At 42.3% G+C, this 17,203-nt stretch overlaps 1 protein-coding gene across 3 annotated transcripts in view; it reads right to left on the bottom strand.

The window, feature by feature from the left end:
* The window catches only part of LOC105937928 (norrin cystine knot growth factor NDP), a 44,149-nt gene extending 27,269 nt beyond the window's left edge, over nucleotides 1–16,880 (bottom strand). Inside the window, exon 1 of one of the 3 annotated variants that reach the window (XM_012879490.3) lies at nucleotides 16,542–16,880. The gene's annotated coding sequence lies outside the window, so the exon portion shown is untranslated. Of the gene's footprint in view, nucleotides 1–12,417; nucleotides 12,514–16,368; nucleotides 16,516–16,541 lie in introns of those variants that run through there. The other 2 variants (XM_036138857.1, XM_021325027.2) reach the window with 2 other exon arrangements.
* Between the last annotated feature and the right edge of the window lie 323 nt (nucleotides 16,881–17,203).

Raw genomic sequence — 17,203 nt, 5'->3', positions numbered from 1 at the left:
TGGAGCCCTGACAGTTTGCAGAAAGCAGCTGGATCCTTTAGACTATTCCCACCTCACCGCTCCACAGACATATAGCGCACAATCACCAGCAAAGCCCAAACTGTTTTAGTCCACATCCTGTTTATATCTATCACCTAGAATTACCTTTGTCTTCCTCTCTAACCACACTTGTATGTCTGGTAATCTCAAAAGTACAAATCCTCATTGTGTTGCACTCTAAAGTGCATTCTTCTCCTACATCCCTTTTCCATCACATCCTCATTTGTGTCCAGCTCTAAGTACTCGTACAACTCTGTTCCAGTATGGTGCTCTAAACTTCACTGATTATGTTTGGAGAGAGTGCTGGACCCAAACTCAGTGTCACCTTTGGTCCTCGCTGTTTTCATCACAAAACCCAGCTACGCTGGCAGCGTAGCGCCGCAAAATACAACAAGTCATTCATTCTGAATTACCCGTGAAATTTTACCTCCATTAAAGTAAACTACTCCGCGTGATGACGTGGGAGTAAAGAGGGCTTCAAGGGCAGGCTCCATGTAGTAAACAACCACCAACAAAGACGTTTCCAGACGTTTCCATTTGATGTGTGTGTGTGTGTGTGTGTGTGTGTGTGTGTGTGTGTGTGTGTGTGTGTGTGTGTGTGTGTGTGTGTTGGGGGGGGGGGTGAATTTGAACTATATTAATAAACTGATTTGGATATCCCCATGGATGTACATTGTGAGAAAGTTAGCTTGAATTTGAGGCATGCTGTTTGGGGCTGCAGAAGGATAGATGGCTGCACTGGAACGTCTGCTGAAAGTTAGCAAGATGTTCATGGAGTTGACATGAACTGTTGATTGTTAGACTATTGATTTGTCACTGGGGTGACAACGAGTTATGATGAATTTAAAAAATATTGTTCGAATATCACATCCTGCCAAATCCTAGCTGCTAAAATGCTAAAGTGGGCATCACCTTTGTAGCTTCTTACTGGATAACTCGAACGGTTAGGATGCCCTCTGGACCTTTAGTGCAGGTGGTGGGAGACAGAAGGACTGTAAGGAAAATCACATCACTGATGGAGAATGTCTCCCACCCCATGCATGGAGCATTTGCAGAGCTGGAGAGCTCTTTTAGTGACAGACTGCCATATTCTAGATGCTCTAGGAGCACTACCACAGGTCGTTCCTCCCAGATGCAGTCAGACTTTATAATCTCTGTTTGCATCATACTAATCGTTGCACAGGTTCTGATTCAACCATTAATTCTTTACACTATTTCCCAGATGCTAAAGTAACTGGCACATGCCTTAGCTGGGAATGCTTCTGCACCATTATGTATATTGCATTATCAGGTGTTGTGTAAATATTGCATATTCTATTATTGTGTGCAAATAGGCTAGACTTTTTTCCCACTGCCTAGTTTTCCTTTGTTCAATATTTACTCTGGTATTTACACTTATCTTCTACTCTTGGTGTTTCTTTAGAGCTAACTTTAGATTAGACAGGTTTGCTCTATTTTCTTCTTCTCTTTTTTTCTCATTGTCAGTCACGGACAGTGTGTTAACTGTTTGTGTGTTTGCCACTGACACCCCCGAATTTCCCCATCGCGGGACAATAAATGAATTGTTATTCTTATACTTTAAACTAAACAGAAATTATTTGGGTTGAGATTCATGAATTGCATCTATGGCATTAGGACCACCTTAGAATTGAACAATCATAAAACTTGCGATACACTCACTGGCCCCTTTACATGGCATACCTGTTCCAAGTGCTTCTTAACATAGCGAATCAGCATCTAGGCATCTAGACGTGGTAAAGACTATTCGCTGAAGACATTAAAACATTGTGTGTCTTGGTTGTTGATGTCACATGAGTATCTGAGAAGCTGCTGATCAACAGGGATTTCCACAAACAACCATATTTGAATGCCCAGCACGTCAGACATTGAAGCAGTTGGGCTACAGCAGCAGACGACCCCACTTACTACCACTCTTGTCAGGTAAGAACAGAAAGTGAAGCTACAATTTGTAGAGGCTCTAAAAAATGGAAAAATAAAAGATTAGGAGAATGTTGCCTGATCAAACAAGTCTTGATTTCAGCTGCTGCCTTCAAGTGGTAGGGTCAGAATTTGGTATCAACAACATAGATCTTCAGCATGGAACCATCCTGTGTTGTATCAGTTGTGGTTGTTGTTAGTGGCATTGAGGATTTAGCGGTGGGCTAATTTCTTGACACACTTTAAGCTTTTGGCCAGTGAACAGAGGAGAAACACAGCCTTGAGTGCATTTGACCCCATCCTGCTAAAACACTGTACCAATAACACTGATTTGTGGCAGAGGTTCAGCAAATATATGCAAACTTTACTCATTTCGCCTTTGAGGTCCCTGTTCAATTTTAACAGACCCAAGTGAGAACAACATGTTTATTGGCGTTGTTCTAACTTTCTGGTTATGTTTGCAAAATAAATCCAACAGCTTATTGTTCTTGAAATGATATTATTCTGGAGTGCAATGCACCCTTTTAGAGATTTCACTGTGTTTTTTTAATACCTTCTTGTCCAACAAAGTCCACAAAATATAGTTCTTCAATAAACAATTGGTTCCAAAACACCCAATCTAACTTTCCTACCCCATGTTTTTCCATTCATTTGTGGGTTTGTATCTGAGGTTTCTTAGGATTTTTTTCGCATTAATTATTTTCACCAGCTTTCAAGATCAATCTATAGCTTTATCTTATACTTCACACATACGGCTGACAAAGATGTGACCGTTAAGACCATGAACCTCAGGAAGGGAGACAAAAAAATGTCTCTAAATCTGACAGAGGCAGTGTTAGATGAAATTCTTAAACCATTGCGAGAGCAAAAACAAACATTCTTTATCATGTTAGCTGTAAAGTAGGCTGAGACACACAGATGTTACATTTTCACCTAGTTTCACTCAAATCCTGCTTGTTTTACACCAGAGACTGCTAACATGGGGAGCCCAAGCCCATAATGGAAAGTACTGAAGACCTCAGGGGTCCAAGGTTTTAATGGGAAAGAAGTTTATAACTTTATTTTCAACAAATGTCTTAACCTGTTGCAAACAAACATCTTCACTTTGATGAAAAACACAATTTTTCCCAGCTAAGAATTAGTCAGAGCAGAATTAGGACAAAAAGGGGATTCCTGTCACGTTAAACCAAGCATCATTTTTTAAATGTGCTAGGGCAGTTTATGCAGACTTCTTTTCATAAACTTTCTAAATTGTTGCACCAGATGGTTGTCCACATAGAAAGTTGGGGAATACCCATTAGCACCACAACTAATCTGTTTTAGCAGTGCAAGTAAGATATTTACAGCTATTATATTTTTAACAACCATACAAAAAAACCTCTTCCTTTAATTGAGTGAAAGAACACAACAACTCCACCCTATAGCACTTAGCCGATTTTTGGTTTTATAGACATTTTGTTAAGTATATAATCATATTTGAACTGCAGGCAGTTCATCTTTTGATTAAAATGAAGTGCAGACATAACACTTCGCCTCAAAGAGACCATCAAGCAGATGCATCATTCTTAAATATTAAGTGCAGGCCAGAAAATATCAAATGCAGAGCAGAATGTAACCAAAAAAAGTCCAATTGCTTAATGTTTGTTTAGCTGTACTTGCAATATACCTCCAAAGTATGACTTAACCAGAGATGCCTATTGAGTATACTTATCAAAGGAATCACAAGTACATTTGCTTGCATTTTAAAGAATTATCAAAGGAGAAACTGAGTTGGTCACCCCAGAGTACTATGTTATTTTCTGGTTTAGCTCTATGCGCATGTCTGTCTTGTTGAACAGTAACAAAATAAAAGAAAATCTGTAACCATTTGTCAGAAATACTCATCCCTGGACAAATGTCTGTTAGATCAAGGTGGGGATTTTTTTGTTTTTCTTTTGTTCTGAAGTCTGATATAATGGAGAGCAAAATCCTACTCTTTTGCAAAGGAGGTTTGTATAATAACATAAACTCCAACAATAATGTGGAGCGTTCTGTTTTAAAATTCCAGACTCTTTAGGGTAGGGATAAAATACCACTTCAGTCTTGTGGAAGTGGAAAATTTTGCATTTGTTCCACGGCTCTTTCCCTCAATGATGGATATGTCTGAATGAAGCCATCAGAAACATTAAAGTTTAAATAACCTGTGCCGGGATGACTTATTGCCCCCACCATAACTGATTGGCTATGCCACTGATGTTATGTTTAAGCTTTCTCTGAAAATGGCAGGCATGATTAACTGAGCTTACACTCTAAGGTTCAAACAGTGGAAACCCATTTGTGGTTTGTACAAACCTTAAATTCCAATTACCGAAACATGCTCAGGGGGCTAGTAAGCCTCAGAGAAAAAATTAGTCTTTCCAAAATAATGATCACATGAAATAAAATGACCTGCCCTGTTAGCACCTTTGAACAAGCCAGCATTCTAATTTGTTCATCAAAAATGTATAACCAGATACTGAACAGTGCCACAAGATTTATTAACTGCTCTGCTTTCATTACTTCATCACATATTAAAGACACTAGACTTAGATTACGGTTAGTAATAGTTACTGGACTTGAAACCGAGCATATTAACAGAGGATGCTGATAATATTAGTGCAGTACCTTGCAGAAGTATTCACAGCCCCTGAACATTTTGTGATATTAAAACAAGAGAAGGTATTACTGGGGTTTTATGTGTGATGCCAACACAGAGAAGTGCATCATGGAGAACTAGAGGGAAAAGGGTACACGTATCCAACATCATTTTTTACAAATAAAGTAAAAAATGTGGCATGCATTTGTTTTCTACGCCTTTAATTTGATGTCACTAAAATTACTAAATTCAGTAAAATCAGCCGCATGTTAAAGTCACTTCATTACAAAATTGAGTCAACTTTGTGTAATTTACATTCCAGCTGTTCTGTTTTTGGCTTCAGAGAAGTTTAGAGAACAAACAGTACCATGAAGCCCAGTAGGAAGGTCAGGGATAGAGTTGTGGGGAAGGTTGAAGTTAAGCTCTGGTTTGCACTTTGCCACAACAAATGTAGGGAAAACGGCAAAACTGTCCAAGATGGTGATCAAAATAGAATTTTTGGCCGATGTACAAAATAATGTGTGCTGGAAAACTAACAGTGCATGCACTGCACTTTTTCATCCTCAAATCATGCTGTGAGGACAACAGATGGAGCTAAATACCGGACAATGCTGGAAGAAAGCCGTTTGAGGCCACTTGAGACATGAGACTGGAGGAGAGGTTCACCTTCCAGCAGGACAATGACCCAAAGTAATTATTACACCAAAAGTAATTACACCAAAAGACGCCTATCCTTTGGTCATCTGCCATCAGCCCGTAGGTGTGTCATTAGATGACTACCAACAATCACAGAGTGTTTCAACCCTTAACCATAACGCTTTCCTGATGTCGGCTCAGCAGTGGTGGTCAGTCACTACTCACTCCCTCCTGGCATCCAGTTTAACTCCTTTCTCCTGTTCCATTGCCAACATGAGGATCTCTGCTGCATTCCCCAATCTTTGCACTGCTCGTTTTCTCTCACTTCCTATCAATCCCTCCGCTGTCAACACCTTCCAAGCCAATTTAGCTGGGAAAAAACTACATCTGATGTCCAATGGGTGCAACCACGTCTGCCAATCCATATTCCTGCAGACCAGCTCTTTGCAACAATCTGATTTCTTCATAAATGCCTCCTCACACCCCTCAACCCATGGCACCATTAACTCGATCAGAATGATCTTCCTTGCCTCAGTAGGGAACAATACTGCATCTGGTCTTAAAGTGGTCTCTAAACAATATCTGGGAATTGAAGCCTTCTCTTTAGATCAACCCTAGCTCCAATGATTGGGGGGGGGGGGGGGGGGGTTTGCTGGTAACTTTACTCATTCCTTAATGAATGATATTTGTGGAGGCTTGATGGTGTTAGGATGTTTCTTTCTTTTTTCCTGCTCCAAGATGTCCACGAGTACTGCCAGTACTTTATCATGGTGCCACCTTTAGAGATGTTTGCCATGGTTCTATTTTACCCACAGAGCTCACATGTTGGATCATCGCTCATGCCCCATCTATGCAGATTCACAGGCGTTGGAAGGGTATCATAGACAGCCATCAGATATAAGGAAGTCTGGAAAGTCTCAAGCCTCTATACGGCAGTGAATGTAAGCCTCCTCTTGGGAAGTTCCTACCTTGTCCATGTCCTCTGGGGTCCTAGCTCTACAACTTTTGCATTTCTCTGCTCTTCCTCTGACTGTTCCTTTGTTCTGCCTGTACCATGGTTCTATTTTCCATTGGGCTGGCTTTCCCCCACCTTTGGGGGGTGGTCATTCCCAGCCCCTGCCTTCCTGTACATGGAACACCAATGATATCCTTAAGTTTGAGGTTTCCTTCTGCCTTGGGTATTACGTCTGAGGCCTTCCACTTTCGTCCTGATCTTGTTTTTATTCCTGCTTCCCTGATCTTGGCGTCTCTTGAATCCCTAAAAGTCATAACAACCCTGCATTTTGTTACTCAAAACTCTTCCACCAGGGATGAGAGGGGTAGCCCCTGATCTGATGTACGGGTCAACAGATGTGAAAGCTGGAGAAATCAACCACCCACCTCCTGTGATAGGACTTGATCTTGTGCTCCACACGTTCAGCTACAGTTAGTGGGAGTTCATACACAGTTATTGTCCACAACAATCTGTAAAGAAGTCCATGTTGGTAAGGCGATGCTTTGAATTTCTCTGGAAGACAAGATTTTTCTATTTTCTTCAACCAGATCTCTTTTTGCCTCTCAGTGCTGCAGACATTATTGTGGTCTACCAATGACCCACCAAACAACTTTCTAAGGAACCTGATGGGATTACCCTTTAGCGATGGAATTGTCTCACCTTGGATGAGTAGATTTTATCTCTTGGGGACCTTTGATTTTCCAAACAATCAAACTCCTTGATTTCTTGGGTTTGAATTTCATTCTTGCCCAAGTTGCAACGTTTTCTGGCTTCATTAGGACCCATCTTGCTTGTACATGGGTTGACGTTATCATTGTCAAAGCCCTTAATTGCTGGTTGCCGGACTCCAAAACCCTTCTTTGGGCTTCTTATTTTCTTTTCCCCAGTGTTAATGATAAGCCCTTCTTGAGGCGCTCTTGAAGACTTTTGTGTGATGTAATTCTGGGCTTTAAATCGAATCCTGATCCCTTCTGGGTAGCTGCTGATGATTCATTTGATTTGATCTGGGATATGATAATGCTTCAGTGCTATTCTGATTATATCATGGTAAATGGAACCATAGACATTATACATTAACCATAGACATATTTGATTTGATCTGGGATATGATAATGCTTCAGTGCTATCTTGATTATATCATGGTAAATGGAACCATAGACATTAGGCAGGATCAAGGTGTCGAGGTTTACGTTGAGACCACATATCAATTAAATATGTGATCATCGTCTTTCCATCTCTTCTTCCAAAATAGATATGATAAATTATAGGCGTCCTTTATGAAATGAGCCTTTCTCCTCTCCTTCTCTTTGCTCAGTTTCCTTAAACCGGGCATACACTGTACGATATTTTCAATCGTGGTACACGTATACAGCTCAAACTGTACGACTAAACCGCAGGGTTTAAAAGTTCACTTCTCACGATATATGTTCTTACACTGTGCGACCTGACTGCTCACACTTTACGTTCAAAAACCACACGTCGGCTTCAGCCCCGTAGAGAGTTGGCGCTACTCGGACTCATCTACACAGAAGCCAAATGTCAACAGTAGAAGAAGAAAAAGGCGGAAGTGTCGATGCTCACTGTTATATATGAGGCTCACTAAAACGAAACGCGCTGCCATGACAATTCTACAAGTTGCTCCTCCGTAGTTTGACTACATTTCTGTCCACTTCTATGTTTTCGTTTGAGAAGACGAAGAAGAAATAACTTGTTTGCGCGTGCGCAGTGCGCGAGGTTGGGGGAATCGGCCCAAAAAGGGGCAAAACTCGTACAGTGTATGCCCGGCTTTACCCTTTCTACATTTCTAAGTTTGATGAGCAGTGACCCAAGACTGCTTGCAAGCTCCTTTATTCCTTCCGTTTCCTCAGCATTACTTATTTTTAACCTTCTGTTGAGGTTTTTGATCTCTGCCCTTAACTTAAGAATTTCTCTCTCTCTGTGTTCCCAAATCGGTTGTATGCAATCTCCGTGAGATTGCATACAGCAACTTAACCCACTTAACCCACTCCAGTTAACCCTCTCCTTCGTGGGCTCAGCTGGCAGAGTGACATCCATGGCAATCCTCCCTTGGTTTGTGTGTAACACAGGTGCTAAGAAATCTCCTGTATTATAAGGTATTTCCTGACTGGAGTTTTCCATCGTCTCACCAGACACTGTCTGTATGCTGTCCCTTCCCGCACCTGATCTTGGCCCAATGTAATAAAAGGCCCATCAAGTTCTCGCAGATTTTATCGCAGGAGCACCTTACGTACCTTTCCAGTTATAGTTTTTTAGGGGAGCCTTCTCCTTGTCCTTGTACCTAGACAAACACTCAGAGCTACAATGGAAAAGTTTAGATCAAAGCAAATAAACATCTGAGAATGGCCCAATCAAAGTCTAGACCTAGATTCCATTGAAAATCTGGACAAGCTTGGTAAATTGTTGTTTGCAGATCCTCTCCATCCAATCTGACTAAATAAGACTGAGAAGAATAAGCTGACATTTCATTCTCTAGATGTGCAAAGCTGGTGGGGACACCCCAAAAAGGTACTTGCAGCTGTGATTCCAGGAAGAGTGGATTCTAAAAAGTCAGTTTCAGAATTTATTTGGTATAACTGAACACCGCATATCCCTTTCCCTCCACTTTACAATTATATTACCGAATCATGATCAAATAAATACATGTTGTAAGTTGTATTGTGACAAAATGTGTGAAGGTTCAATGGGAATGAACCATACTGCAGACAGATTAGCATTAATAGTTTATATTAAACATATGTAGAACATTGGGAAGTATGGAAAGTTCAGTTTAGACTTGACAAACATCATGAAACACTAAGCTTTTGTTCCTGGTGTTAACATCCACCTTACTTGTGACTTGTTAGTTTATGTAAAATGACAGTCCATAATATCTCTCCCATGGATGAGCTTCACCGCAAATCTTTCCCTTAAAAAACAATAACTTCAATAATCTGACACAACAGCCCCAAAATCCAAAGTGATCTCCTACCTAATCGACCAATGTGGAGTTCATGCTACTCAAAACCTAATTAGAGAGGCCAGCCTGTGGGCCCAGAGGCAGACCAAATTATTAAACAACATCCATTTTATGAAACTTTAGACCAATATCTAGGTCTGCATTAACTGCTCATTAAAAGTAATATCATCTTTCATGGATCAAATCTAGTTAAGCAAATTCCATCTCTGTTATGTAGGTTCGACTTCAGGGGCCTTGCTGAGGGGCAGATCATTTATGAAAGGCTCAGCACACATAAAAGAACCAGCCCGGTTTGAGAACTGGAGAGAACAACGGGGCCCATCCTTACATAATGTCCCCCTGCTGTGAAAGCTTTTGGATTTGGAGAGTTATGAGATGTTGATTCCCAGCTTAATTTCTGAAGACATTGAGATGTTGTACTTCGGAGCTGTGGTGGGAAAGATGACTCCCACTCTCACCCACGGTTCGCTGGTAGATGAATATATCTGTCCCTGCATTTGTGTGGGTTTAACAGCTTGTTCTTATGGTATTGTAATAATTGTTGACTTATATTGCTGATCTTACTTCTGGAAGAAATCAGAATATGTCTTAACAGTTTTATTATAAGATCTGAAAGGTAATATCAAGCAGTTAACATATTTACTTTTCAAATAACACAGAGATGGAAATCAGTTCATAGATGGATGTTTTCATAGATATCACTTAATAAAAAATAGATCTACTCATTTGAGGAAATATTTAGTTAAAAAAATGTCTTAATTGTCTTGTAAAAAGTAAATGATTTGCCATTTTGAAGGATTACCAAATGGTCTAGACCAGGGGTCCACAGTATGTGGCTCCAGAGTCGCTAGTGGATCTTTGGACCTCTCAAATTGGCTCTTAATAACTTTGGTTAAAACGATAAAGGACCAACAAACAGATATAAGAACAAATGCAGGCTTTAGCAATTTTTTTCATTAAGTGAGTGGATTGATATCAGAATGATACTGAAAGTACCAGTTATAGTTTTTGGATCAGTTTGTCTTGTCATTAGGTTGGACACAACATCATGTTCCACAAATACCAACATCTTACTGAATAAAATAATTCCATGCTCAATTTGCAAAGGTTTTACAAGTTATAAGTTTATCGTTTTTTTTCTCAAAAGACCATGTAACATAATGTAGCTCTAAATATAGCTGGGCTGAGGGCAAAATGGCTATTTGAATTAGAAAGGTTGCAAAGGACTAGACTCTAGAGCAGGGGTGTCCACGGTCCAGGGGCCATTTGGGTTCCCTTAACTGATTTCGTGTGGCCCCAGACTCCAATTCAATAGTGAAATAAAACTGCTCTGTTTCCATACAGATGGAGACATTTGATTTTATCTAAGACAATATTGTTACTGACAACTGACCATGTCAGATACTATGCACTTTAATGTCATAGTAAATAGGACCACATGTATCCAGTGATTTGTACTTAAAAACTAACTGTGTTTGAACCACGCCTGCTTTTAATCAATTTCATGAACTTGGTTAAATACAACAAAAAAAATCACTCAAAAGACTGACCCAAGTCCTGTTCTTATAGGCAATACTTTTTTTTTTCTTTTAATCAATCCCAAATTTGCAAACTGGATGCCTTTCTTTTAATACGGCAAAGGAGCGTTTTGGATCTAAAATTATTTACACATCTGGTAACTACAAAAAAATCTATCTGACTACATTCCTTATTTGCAATATTGTTTGCTGATTTTACTCCAGAGCTGGTAAAAATGTGACAATTTAGCTGTTATTAGTTTCTTTATATATATATATATATATATATATATATATATATATATATATATATATATATATATATATATATATATATATATATGGCCTACCTGTAGAGTAATCCGTTTAATTTCTAGTAAATCGTAATTTTATCCCATGATTCACAAGTAGACCCTGCGCAAATAAACAAGTATGTAAGAGACAGTTTAATGACAAAATAGAAATCAATTGGTGTGTGACCCAATACCTTTAACCTATCAGAGGTACTGAGCTTTGGGCGTACTGGAAGCAACGTTTCTTTTCAGCACAAGTGAAATCACTGTTGACGTTGACGTTGAACAGGATGCTGAACATGTTGCACTGGCCTACATCTTTCCATTAAATCCCCTCCCCATAGTAGCAAGTTTACCCGGACTTTACTGAGAGCTAGAACAAAGGCCAAACTGGAGTTCAGTCACAGCCAAGTTAGACAAACATGAAGGGATAGCATTACCCTGGAGTCCGAAAGCTGTGGCAGACTAAGGTTGCTGATTATCGGGACTTTTCGAATCTCATTAGACTAAATGTTTTTTTTCACTAGATTATTAAAACGGATCATTCAAGTAAATCACATGCAGGTTTCTAATGATCTGTCTCTATTTCTTTTTTATCTGCAGGTCCACTCCATCATTTTCATAGGCGCCATGTCCAGCTGACGGTTACGTTCCATAATTTTCGAGTTATTTATATCTACATTTAGATGCCCAAATATACATTTTTGTAAACGTTTGGCAATGTTCAAAGCATTAACACAATGCATACTAATACTAGGGCAGTGGTAAGACCGTCCCTGAATTAAACAGCAGCTCGGGCCTTTCTGTCTGCAGTTTGCATTCTCCCTGTGCACGAGTGGGGTTTCTCCAGTTTCCTCCCACAATCACAGAAATATGCAGGTTAGGTTGATTGCAGACTCCCGGGTGTTTCCCACCTTCTCTGGTGATCTGCGTCATACCGCTCTTCCCCGCCACCACCGCCATCCGGGGGAAAGCGGTTACAGGAGATACCGAAGCTACTCGTGTGCAGCATGTAAGAGCGCTTAATGATCTCATCCTTTTATCATGACCACTGTGAATATTCAATACTGCTCTGATAATGTCCCGGTAATGCAATAACCCAAAGACTTGTGCAGTTTATCAGTCATAAAACCCACCTTTAAGTGACTTTCTTTTAATCATCTCACATTTATGACAAGGAAGAACCCCATTGTGCCTCCTGACTGTGTAAGCCATGTGTTGTGTGTAGAGGAGAGCTTCTAACATCTTGCAAAATGTGTTGTTCTTCCCAGTGGGGTGCTAGTATAAATATCCTCTGCCCACCTAACATATGGGAATTCATTCTCCAATACACAAAGTTGCACCCGGTGCACGCAGTACAGAAGGGCCGGGTGCTATTTGGCGAATAACGCTGCAGCGCGAAACTTAACTGTGATGCTGGCGACCCAGGCAGAGGAGCTAGTCCTTCCGACAGATCCTCTGCTTCGTCTTACTGGCCAGCCGGCAGCTGTGGCTGGTGTCAAGGGATAGGCCTGTCTGCAGTGGCGGTGGTGGGGGGTGGGGGGGGGGGGTCTCAGTTATGGAGCCCCCGTAATCAGACGGAGAAAACAGGTGTGTGAAAGGGCACTGGAAGGAGGAGATGAAATCAGAGCGAAGTTGCAGGTAGATTAGGCAGAGTGCTACATTTCGGAGCCCTTCAATGTGTCCCTTTCATCTACATCACAAAGCTCGCCTCTCATTTGCTCCAGCGCTGTCAAGTGCCCAGAGTTTACGTCACGATTCTCTGCTCACCTCCCCACCTGCCCTCATCCCCAGCCTCACCCCCTCCATTGTTTCACCAGCTTTTAATAAACTAAAGGGCAGATTCCTGACTGCAGTAAAGGGGGAGGCGGGGGATGGGTTGTGCACGGGGATGGGGGGGGGGGGGGGGGGTAGAGACCTGTCCTCCAGCCGTACACAAACACACACAGAGTATGCACAAACACAGTTTGGCATGCGGCGTGCCAGGCTCTTCCACTGTCTGACGCCGACACACACACACACACACACACACACACACACACACACATCTAAACTTCCTCTCTCATCCACACTCTCACCCTCTCCACGCGCCAACCTCCTAAAAGCTAAGCTCCTCACTAAATATATCCCCTTCTGTAAAGATAAGACAAACAGTGTGGATTTGAGAGTGCTCTGCGGCCAATGACAGGCGGCAGGGTGAGCCGCAGCTCAGCTTGTGTTAGCTTTGCACTTACGGCTTCTCAGAAACTTTGCTGACACAGAGGACACATCTACATGAAAGTTGACTGATTTGTTGGTCTCCGTTGGCCCTGCAGCCCGGGGGGGAAAGCGGTTGTAGTGCAGATGCCTTCTGATAATCGCTGACCCCGGTGGTTTAACTCACACACCTCAGTGTTGGCTGGAGGTGGTTAGCAAGGTTTTAAAAAACTTTGACATTTTCCTGTCCTCCCTGTATACTGAGGTTTCAGAGAGATGGCCAGAATGACGGGAGCGTTTCAAGCTGTGCGAAGCAACACAACATATTGGTAACCCCTCCCTCACCTGTTTCTGCCCAGTCTCCATCACTCCTACACTACCGTCCTTCCTTACAAGACAAGTTCGGCTTTAGGCACGAGCTAAACACAGGTATCAAGGTTAGGTTCTCCGTTATTCTGACTGTATGTGACTCTGCAGCTGCCATTTTTGTTTCAGTCACTGGATTTGGAATAATGTTACCGGCTGAGCCGCCTCCTTAAGAAAATGCTTCTTATTTGCTGCTGGGGGCCCAGACTTTCAAGGATCGCTGGTAATAGCATAAGGTAACAACACCCAGAAATCAATTCATTATCTATGGTAGCAGCCACAGCTGCCCTGAGGCAGACTGACAGAGGCCAGGCTGCCATTCATCGGTGCCACCGGACCCTCTGCCCACCGCCAGCAGGCAATGCGGGTGAAGTGTTTGGAAGACTGGGTTTAAATGCTACTTTCATCCCCTCAAAAGACGTATAATTTACGAGCACTAGTATCTCTTTCTATAGTCTAAATATCTCACTTTTTACAGAACAAACAGATATCTGGACTTTTTGAATATTTATATTACAGATGCTTGACCATTTATTTCCCTACCAAATGCAGGACAGCTGTTTTATAAGTAACTTTGCGATGATTCAGTTTTCTTTGTTGTTACTAATGAATTCAGTAATATCACCTGATTATTTTCTTCCCTGAGTTTCTTGCCAATAGCCAACAGAGTGGTAATTATACTAGTTTGTGTGATGAATATTCTTTGTTGGGTCCCAACTTTACACATTTTTATGTAAATTACTCCAGAAAACCTGTTTTGACGCAGATCTCTTTCAAACGTTCTACTTATACACCGACGCCAGAGAGAATGCAATACTGACCACAGTTTTCCACGGCGGTATGAAGCAGAGCCTCTGCCAGAAACCCCCCCCCCCCCCCCCCCCCCCCCCCCCAATGTTGCTGTATGGGTTTGATTGCTCAGAATAATTTTATAATTTATCTTCTTTACATTAAAGAGAACATTGGTTGCTTCTAAAGTCATGGTATGGAAACTAAAGTGCCACAGATCTCTCTTCTTAAAAGAAAAAAAATGCTGTTTCACAAGTTAGGGGCAGCATGTTTTTCCAGCAACCCGCTACGCGCTGGCTACCAGAGCAGATAACCCAGCTAACAAGCCAGCTAATGTTAGTTTGTTAGTCTCCTCCTTTTAGTTAGTGAAATAAACCCATTTACTTGAAAGATGCAACTTTTATATGATTTATTATGTGTTCTTCCACTTTATATCAAACATCCTTCCATTTTGGCCAACAGTGGCTCATTACTTGTGACTTAAGTAGAATAAAAATACGAGTTTATGTATTAATACCAAAATAACAATAAACAATTGTTATACAAAACATTATAACAAAATGATCCTAATAGTTGATATCCTAATCCAGCTGTTGGTATAATCCATTTTTGTGTTAGATAAAAGCAACTAGAGCATGTTATACATTTTAGTTGATCATTGTGCTAACAAAATGAAACGGTCTGATTTCTATTCAAGGTCATTGTAACTACTAGGAGAATCCTATACTGGCCCATTTCTTCCTCCAAGTCTAACTTTTCTCCAGACAGAAAAAGAAAAGTTTGAGACTGCAGGATGGAAAGCAATGCTTGAACCCGATAAATCCTCTCTTGGTTTTAAGCCTGAGGAGAAGTGAACGAGAAGGGAAACCGGCTGTTTATGCTCCGCCGCTCCGGACCGGAGTTCTCCAGCCAGAATAGATTCACCAGGGTGGCACTGAGGTTCCTCTGGACGTCCAGCGGTTCGTGCAGAACAACCATTCATCAGAGGTTCAGCCCCGCAGCGGTGAGCCATTGTGAACAGCATATTGAACCTTCACTGCCGTCTAAATAAATAGATTCACAGCGTGCCTCAGTGCGTGTGTGTGTGTGTGTGTGTGTGTGTGTGTGTGTGTGTGTGTGTGAGAGAGAGTGCGTGCATGCGTTTACATGCATCTGTGAGAATATGAAACTGGATAGCTCAGACATGAAACCTAAAAGCGTGCAGTCTTCTGCCAGAACGTCGCTGTCTATCTGCACCTGGCTGCTGCGTCTCAAACACACCTCCCACTCGCCGTCGTTGCGTTTCTCATCTACAAACAATTTTCATGTGCTCTGAAGTCGATGGCAGGATTCTAAAACCTCTTTTTTTTTTTCTGACTGCACAAACTGTTTCTCATCTGGTGTCATCGGAAGTTGGAGAGGGATGTCTGCGGGGATGTTTGCATCACTCCGTCTCTTTGGCTCGCCTCTTGGGTCCTTCTGGCCGTCTCTCTTCCTAACCTCTCTCACACATCTCAGTTTCATTCTGTTTCTCCTATTTATTGCGTCCTTCCCCGACTCTGCCAACCTTTTCTTCCCCTTGCTTGAGTCGTCTCTCACTACCCACCAATCTTTTATGGTCACTTAATTTTTCATCTAAACACCTTCTCCCTTTCCTTTGTGGTCAACTGGAAGTGGTAGCCTCTCTCCTCCTCCTACCTACCACAGAGTCGGTTATGTCTGTCATCATCTTCCACTACTATAAGTCAGCAGCCTCCAGGTCCAACGCAACAGGCCAAGTCGATCACACAGTCAAGGACATAACAAATCTGTAAAACACATAGCCGTGAACGTCCAGATGCACACACACACACACGCGCCCGCGCGCACACACACTCCGCATGAGCTCACTGCCCTTCCAGCTTCCCTGTCAGTACCTGATTAGCAAATCCATCAGTGCCAACGCAAACAGGTTCCCTGCAGCAATACATCAATCTGATTACAGATGCTCGCAGAGCAGAAAATGCCACAAAATAAAGACAAATGTGCACCTGATCTTTGGGAGGGGGAAAAGAAAGTAAGCAGAGTTGTCCTTCAAACTGTTGCATTTCCAGCCATGAAGAAGTCTATAGATGGTCTCAGTCTGAGATGGAACCCCCTCTGCAGCTGTAGGTGGGATGATCAGGTATGTGGAGCCCCCCCCCCCCCCGGCTGATGGTCTTACCTTCAATCGCAGTCAGCTGAGAATCTGAGCTCCTGCATGCAACACAGGATTTGTTCTACTATTGTTTCCCGGCCAGCTCCTCTTGTTTCTACCTCTCCCTCACACACAGGGATTGTCTGAGCATTACTCTCTCCTCCCTCTGTCTCCCTCTCACCTCCTCCCTCTGCCTTTCCTCTGTCCCACACTCACACGCTCCCTCGTTTCATCTCCGACAGGGGGAAATTGGCAGAGGGAGGGAGCGGGCTGGATGCTCTGCCCATTAGGACGGCCGTCACATGTGGATCGTGACACAGCAATCATATATCAAACGCCCTTTTCTCTCTCTTCCCCCGGCCGTCCACCTCACAAAACACAGCAGCTGACGCACCGACACGCTCCACAGCGGCAAATGGGAATTCCAGGCCTGGGCGGCCCTGCTCGCCCCTATCTAGGGGAAGGGGTGGTGGGATGAGGGGGGGGGGGGGGGGGGGGGTTGACTGACCAAAAGCTGAAGCCAGTTTTACAAGGTTGGGGTTATAAAACACTAAGGGGATTCAGTTTATTCGAAAACAACAGGCCCGTGTGGTCTTCCAATTCGTGCGCTTTCCTCAGTCACTTTCCCCAGCAGTTAAATTGGAGGATGGGGAAGTCATTTCAAGAATCTTCACTTGACCTGACCTTTT

This window comes from Fundulus heteroclitus, chromosome 7, assembly GCF_011125445.2.
Source record: "Fundulus heteroclitus isolate FHET01 chromosome 7, MU-UCD_Fhet_4.1, whole genome shotgun sequence".
Taxonomy (NCBI): domain Eukaryota; kingdom Metazoa; phylum Chordata; class Actinopteri; order Cyprinodontiformes; family Fundulidae; genus Fundulus; species Fundulus heteroclitus.
Note: the sequence above shows the minus strand (reverse complement) of the source record. Positions and strands in the feature narration are given on the sequence as shown.